The sequence below is a fragment of the Acipenser ruthenus genome, chromosome 10 (genome assembly GCF_902713425.1).
Source record: "Acipenser ruthenus chromosome 10, fAciRut3.2 maternal haplotype, whole genome shotgun sequence".
In the NCBI taxonomy this organism is placed as follows: Eukaryota; Metazoa; Chordata; class Actinopteri; order Acipenseriformes; family Acipenseridae; genus Acipenser; species Acipenser ruthenus.
This window is the reverse complement of record NC_081198.1, coordinates 23,795,089-23,803,018: the sequence shown is the minus strand read 5'-3', so window position 1 is coordinate 23,803,018 and position 7,930 is coordinate 23,795,089.

Genomic DNA, 7,930 nt, shown 5'->3' with positions numbered 1-7,930 from the left:
ATCTGTTCGTGTTTCAATATCCTTCTACATGTTCCAGTTCAATCTGTTCCTGTTTCAATATCCTTCTACATGTTCCTGTAGACACGTTAATTTGCTGGTATACCATCAACTTGAAGTTTAGCCAAGCCAGTTAAGATGGCACCCTTTCTGGAAGTAGTTCAGAAATCACCTGTGGCACTAATGGCTCTTGACCCTCACCCTAGTCAAAGGCTGATGGAAATACAGTGCATGGAGTCGGGACCGGACAGACGCCATGCAATAATACGGAGTATGCAATTACCTGAAGTTATACTGATGTTAGTTCATAACTATATTTAAAACAAACTAACAGTATATATTTATTACTGCATGACTTTATAACTATTGGTACCAATAGCATACTTCCACTACTGCTTTCTGTGTTGTTTTCTGCCTGGATTGCTGCTTTTCCATCATTCATCAATAATTTTCTCCTTTTTCAAAACTAAATTAATGGTTTTATGTGCCAGGATTTTATCACCGGGATTTGTAGTTTTCCTTTCTGAGTTAAAAAAAAAATGCTTCTGATGATTTGAAATGAAAAGCACTGAGAATCTAGACTCCTGTCTTCAGGGATTAGAACTGTAGTCTGAATTGATTTATCTTGCAGATGAATCCTAATTCATGTATTACCTGCTAGTTACTCTGTGTGAGTTAATGGCGCTTATACTGATAAACCAATGCAGTTTACATCAGCTAAACAATCAGATCTGCTATTGTACAAAGCATGAATCTTACTTCATGATTTTAATATGATTTGTGTAACTTTCTAATAAATGTGCCTTTTTATTCAGTGTCCTCTCATTTTATGTGTGGTTCTTGTGTGTCAGGGCTTTGATCTTATCATACCAAATTAAATAGCCTGTGTGCTGAGATACTGATTTTAGTATTAATTCAATGGTTTTAGAGAATCTTTTAGTATCTTATTCATTACTGCATATAAAAGAGGTTGGCGTAGTCGCTAACCTGCCATAGTGTTGTGTGTCCCTGTCTAAGGAGACAGTCCACACACATACACTACCAGAACTGTTAAAAACAGTTTAATACAACCAGGCAAACTGGTCTTAAAGGAATTGTTCTTGATTTGTGTGGCAGAGCAAGAGCTCTGTAAATAGTGCAGGTGTGGAAAAAGTATTCAAACGTGTTACTTGAGTAAAAGTAATGTTACTTGGAAAAAAATGTAATTAAGTAAGTCAAAGTATCCTTCTAGAAAACTATTTGAGTAAAAGTACAAAAGTATCATATCTTGAAAGTACTCAAGTATCAGAAGTAAAAAGTAGCCGCCCTTAAATTCTACCCATAGAAATCTGCCTGAAAAAAAAGAATGATTTATTCATGGAATACCAAGGTAAACGCTTAGCAACAAAAACTAGGAAAAAATCAGGATAAAACTATTAGAAAAACGTAATTTTTTAATTGTGTTTAACGTATCCATATTCTAATAGCATCTGAGCCCTCAGGAGCCTTCTCTCCTTCGGCTCGGGCATGTAACTGCATGAAGCGGGCATTACCACACGATTAAGCCCGCTCCTTCGGGCTCAAATGCTTAATTTAATCTCAAATCTGGAATTTAAATTTTAGTCACAACCATTATCCATAAATAAACACAATTCATGAAAAGATTTTAGGAACAAATGTTAAAAATGTGAAATACTGTTTTGAAACTGCTTGTAGATTCTTGTTACTCTTCTAAAGTTAAACTACTAATGCATCCTCCGCAGCTAAATGTTGTGTTTGTTGATTGGTTATTTTAAAAATCAAAATGGTCTCTGGTTGGGCATCAACATACTATGTCATCATGAAAGCAAGCAGACACTGCGCATGCGGCTCTGCTTTACCTAATCAGAATCCTGGCAAGTGCAAGAGTCAGTGTCCTGAAAGAACGAGTAACGAGATACTTCTGGGAAATGTAGTGCATTAAAAAGTACAATATTTTCTAAACAAAAGTACTTGAGTAAAAGTACAAGTATCCCAAAAATAAACTACTTAAGTAAAGTACAGATCCCAAAAACAAATACTTAAGTAGTTTAACAAAGTAATTCTACTTCATTGCTTTCCACTGAAATAGTATGAGTGTGTGTGTTTTGGTTGGCAGGGACATGTGAGAATGTGGCTGCTCCCAAATAATTGGTGATAATTGGGAACAGCCACATCCTATAAAAAGAGAGCCCAGAGCTCCATTAGGGAGACGACCAGGGAGTTGGGAACAGAGAAGTTTGCTGTTACAGGAAGAGAGACAAATGTTCCTGTATTTTTATTTTAAAACCCAGCATGATAGTGACAGGGGGAGGGGTTTTCTGTATCTATTTTGGCTCGGTGAGCTGTGTTTTTGTTTATGATTTGATTTAAGAAAAATAAACTTGCAGTTCTTAAGTCCTGAGTTTCTTTTCTGCATCCTGACCACCATCAACATCCAGCCACTCTACCACAATCTGTTTCCTTGATTGTATCAGAAATACATGTGGAACAGAAACAGTTCAGTATTATTTCCGCATATCTATTTAGGGAACTGTTGTAATTCCATTACTGTGATATTTCATTCTGTTACAAACAGATGACATTCATACTGTAAGTAAAGTTATTGGACAGCTTTCAAAAATGATTTGGGATATTCATTTAATAATGCTGTGTAAGTATCATTTTTTCATAACTTTTTTAAATGTTTGCACATACTCTTATTTTTTAAATAATTGTTTGTTTTTTAGTTTTTGCAGTTGGAGACGTTCTGCTGGTTTCGACAGGTATGTGTGTCTCTGACGTTGATGTAATAAGATATAATAATTTAATACTTGATTACAATATAAATGAATAACGGGAATTGAATGTGAAGTCTCTTAGTAGTGTTTATTTCTAATTTTCTAACATTAACTGGTGTCTTTAAGAAAATGTTCAAACGATAATTTGGAACAAAAGCTTTGTGATTTTCACCCAAATAACATAACGTACATTTACCATCTACACCTTTTAATATTTTGTTTCTGCAGTGAAGATGAAACTGTCGTGAAACAAAGTCAAGAAGACAAACGCTTGGGCTAGTATCTTCATTTCACAATGATAAAGATGCCAGTCATTATTTCAGGCAAAATTCAAACAACTGACTGGGTTTTATGCAATAAACACGTGTAAACTATTCACCAGAGGCAATTAATCCTGTAAAGAGCAGATGGGATGTGGCGCAAATGCAACCCAACAACATAAAACTATTCACATTTAACAGATCTTTATTAGATAAGCATTGTTTGAGTGCTGAGCTTTAAAAATGAAAAAAAAGTAAATACATTTTTTTTTTTAAACACGTGCTTTCAAAATAATTGCCTTTTAAACTTAACATGTACAAAATATAGTGAATACCTAAACAAACCATTGCTTGTCTTTGTGATTTTGAGGTCTTGGTGTGGTGACATTCCAAACTGCCTGTCTCTCTTGCAGGTCAGCAGGAGCTGTGTCACAGGGGCAGCCTTTATGAAAGATAATTCTTTATTGCAAAAAAACATATTTATTGCAATAAAATACTGCACTGTATCGGGTAATCAGGATACTGTAAAGAATGCAGTTCTCAAATGCATTTATTACACACACATAGATGTACAGTTTCATGTTTGTATCATTATAAAATTGGAAATCGACTACATAGGGCTAGAAAAATAAAAAGTTGGACTACATCAGTAATTTTGCCATACACCTTTCTACATCTCTCCCAGCTGCCTGGCACCACAAGCAATCTATTCTGCCAGCAAGCAGCAGCTGTGTGGTTGTGGTATGTGAAACCCAAGGCCAATGTGTACAAAAGTAGCACAAAAATGTACAGAAAGGTAATCAATTACCGTTTATTCACATATAAGGTGATCCCGGGGGCTTGAAGGGCTTTGAGATGTTCATTTTAAACATGCTGGGGGGGTGTTTGCACCCTGTTGAGTTTTGAAATGTTCATTTTAAGCATGCTGGGGTGTGTTTGCATCCGGTTGGGTTTTGAGATGTTCATTTTAAACATGCTGGGGTGTGTTTGCACCCTGTTGGGTTGTGAGATGTTCATTTTAAACATACTTGGGTGTGTTTGCACCCTGCTGTCGCTGATGCAGGGCTGATCCAGGGGTGTCCTGGAAGAACTTGATCTCCTACAATTTCAGATTCAAGTTATTTTTGCTTAATATTACCATGAAAAACACCAATTGGGTAGATGATCATGGAACATATAATATGTGTGTCCTTAAAGTGAAAAGGTCAATCTGCCAATCGGCATTACCTTGCCTTGGGTCCTAGTGCTTAAAATAAATTAAAAAGGGACCTGTCTCTATCAATCCTTCCCTTTACATGCACACTTGTAATATTCCTAATGGATGAACTGTACCAAATGTAAACTAAAAAAGGTAAAGCAATATGTATTATTATGGATATTAACCACATAATATAAATACTAGTGTTATGCTAAAATTCTAATTTGTAGTTAATCACACAATAATACAATGTTCATGTTCTATTTGCTAAACTGCTTGTTGTCTCTCATCTCTTATTTTTACATTTTTTAAACAAATAGATCAACTCCGTACAGCGATACTTCAAATTACGAAAACATCTGTAGTGGAAGGGGAGACCGTTGAGTTCAGATGTATGATATCAGCTGTGCATAGAGAACAACCAAACAAGGAGAGGAATTGGTTTCATTTATATAAAAGAAAAAAGAAAAGGTCAGCTCACTGCCAGAGCCCGGAGGAATGGCAGCTGTCACATTTTTAAAAGAAGACATCAGAAAGAATGGCACTGGAAACTATACCTGCATGTATGGAAATCAGAATCCAGGAGATGTGAAAAACATCAGCCATGGTCCTCCGATTTACCTGAATGTACAAGGTAAGGAAAGGGGCTAACATTAACAAACATCGGACTGACTGTATATTAAGGTGTTACTGGAAGAAACATATTTTAATACGGGCATCTTACTTTGATCTGGTAACTATAATATTTCTTGAAATCTGTTTTTGTTATGTCTGCTTGTTAAGTTTATCTATAGCTTGTGACAACATTGGCTTGGTTTACATGCAAAAATAAAAATAAGTCTCACCATTTTGCCACGCTACTTCGGTAGTACCTTTCGGCAATTTAGGTTTACATGTAGTTTTCTTTTAGGGAGAGCTGTATTGTTGTTGTATATTTTAAGAAGTACTATAAGGTATATTAATTAAACTGTATTTTCAGAGTCGCAGTATTCACTCATGCTTCAGCTAGACCAACAGAGTGCAATGGAAGGAATGGATGTATCATTTAAATGTATGATACCAGTTGAACTCAGAGATGCAATACAGAAAGATGGGTTTTTCCATCTATATAAAAATGGAAGCATTGTCGACTCACAACCCGTTCCCAAAAGCTTACCAGCTGTCACGTTTTCCATTAAAAAAGTGAATAGGAGTGATACTGGAAACTACACCTGTATGTATGGAAAAGAGACGATTGTAAACTCAGCAAACAACAAACGCAGTCGCCCAGTCTACCTTGATGTGACAGGTAAGTCCTGAGCTTTCCACTTTGTGTCATGCTGGGGTCAATTGATCCAAACAGTGGAGGATCTAAATAAATGAAAAGCAACATCTAAACAGTGTTACAGTCTCTTTAAAGTATTTCTGTCTTCAGGGCTAAGATTAACAAACATCTGACTGTCTATTAAGGTGTAACTATTTTTTTAAAGAAATTAAATGAGTTTACTATAAAAACTGGAAGAAACATATTTTAATACGGTCATCTTACTTTAATCTGGTATAAGGGGATTATTTCTTGAAATCTATTTTTGTTATGTCTGCTTGTTAAGTTTATCTATAGCTTGTGACAACATTGGCTTGGTTTACATGCAAAAATAAAAATAAGTCTCACCATTTTGCCACGCTACTTTGGTAGTACCTTTCGGCAATTTGGGTTTACATGTAGTTTTCTTTTAGGGAGAGCTGTATTATTATTGTATATTTTAAGAAGTATTATTAAGGTATATTAATTAAACTGTATTTTCAGAGTCACAGTATTCAGTCATGCTTCAGCTAGACAAACAGAGTGCAATGGAAGGAACGGACATATCGTTTAAATGCATGATACCAAATGAACGCAGAGATGCAACAGGAAAAGAGGATTTTTTCCTTCTATATAAAAAATGGAATCTATGTCGATTCACATCCCGTTCCCAAAAGCTTACCAGCTGTCACGTTTTCCATTAAAAAAGTGAATAGGAATGATACTGGAAACTACACCTGTGTGTATGGAAAAGAGACGATTGCAAACTCAGCAAACAACAAACGCAGTCGCCCAGTCTACCTTGATGTGACAGGTAAGTCCTGAGCTTTTCACTTTGTGTCATTTAAAAAATATATTTATTTTATTTCTTAGCAGACGCCCTTATCCAGAGCGACTTACAATTGTTACAAGAATCACATTATTTTTACATACAATTACCCATTTATACAGTTGGGTTTTTAATGGCGCAATCTAGGTAAAGTACCTTGCTCAAGGGTACAGCCTATTTAAGGGCCGATAAAAAAACTGCCCAAAGGCAGCCGGTGAAAAGATTCAGTTTGGCACCCCCTAATCAAAAAGGGGGTGCCAACAAAAAACGGCCGTTAACTAAGCCAGTTTTTAAATTAAACATTCAAAACAAAGGGGGGGGGGGGGGGTGCAGAGCACGCCACCCAGAGCCCACTGGTCGACAAAAGCCGTCATGTCGCCAGTGGACTCCGCGTAGGCGTGCTCCAGCGCCACCCGGGAACGAAGGAGGGCCCTGAACATGGCCCCACAGTCAAAGAGACCCTCCCCGGTGATCTTACGCTTCCTGGTCTTGTAGATGGAAAGTTTGCCAAGAGCCAGGAGCTGATTCACCAGGAGGTCCCTCTTCCTGGTGGAGCCACGAACAGGGTGCCCGAAAATAAAAAGGGTGGGGGAAAAATGCAGCCAGAACTGCAGCAAGAGGTTCTTTAAGAACAAAAAGAACGGCTGCAGCCTGGCGCAAAGGAAATAAATGTGAAAAACCGACTCGGACTCGCCGCAGAAAGGGCATGCGGGGTCCGAGTCGGTGAAGTGACGCAGGACCTCTCCTGACGCGAGCGCTCCGTGTAGCACCCTCCAGCCCAGGTCCCCAGCGCCTCTGGGGACCAGCGGGGAGTACAAAGCCTCCCACTGGGGCCTCTCGCCCTCCGGGGGTTGGAGGGGCTCCCGCCAAGCGGTGTCTCGGCGGGAGACGAGGGCGAGGAAGTGGAGGGTGTGGAGCGCCATCGCGTACAGGGTCCTCCTCGACACGGAACGGAGGGGGGTCAAGGAGAACTGCAAGGTCCTGCTCAGGTGATTCTCGAGGGGAGGCTGAGGGGGAGCCCGATCCTTTGGTCTGATCAGCAGGGCCGGAGAGCCGGGGGTAGGGAGGGACGATGGCTCTCCGGTCCTGAGGACCCCCTCGAGATACCCGACAGAGTCTGGGTGCAAAGCTGCTTTGCACTCCCGGATCGCTCGGCGGGCCGTTCTGAGGGTCCCCCGAGTCGCCCTGGCGACCAGCGACCCGGGAGTCAGCCACGCCGAGCGTTGGTGATCCAGGAGATCCCAGACTCTGGTCACCTTGGCCGAGATCAACAGGCTCCGCACCGCGGGGGATTCCAACGCCTGCGCACCTAGATGGGGGTTGTGCAGCAGGGGCTCCAGAAGGAATTCCTCCCCCTCAGTCGGAACCGCGTCTCGGCCGATGTCAAACATGATCCGGGTCCTGAGCAGGTCCTGGTAAAAGACCGGCAGCTCGGGGAGACGGATTCCCCGGAGATCGATCCAAAAGAGCTGCCGGTCGTAGCCCACGTCGTGCAGCTGGCGCAACAGGAGGGACGCCAGCGTGCACCACTGCGGGGCCGGGTCTGCGTACAGGAATCTCTGCAGCGTCTGGAGGCGGAAGGTGTGC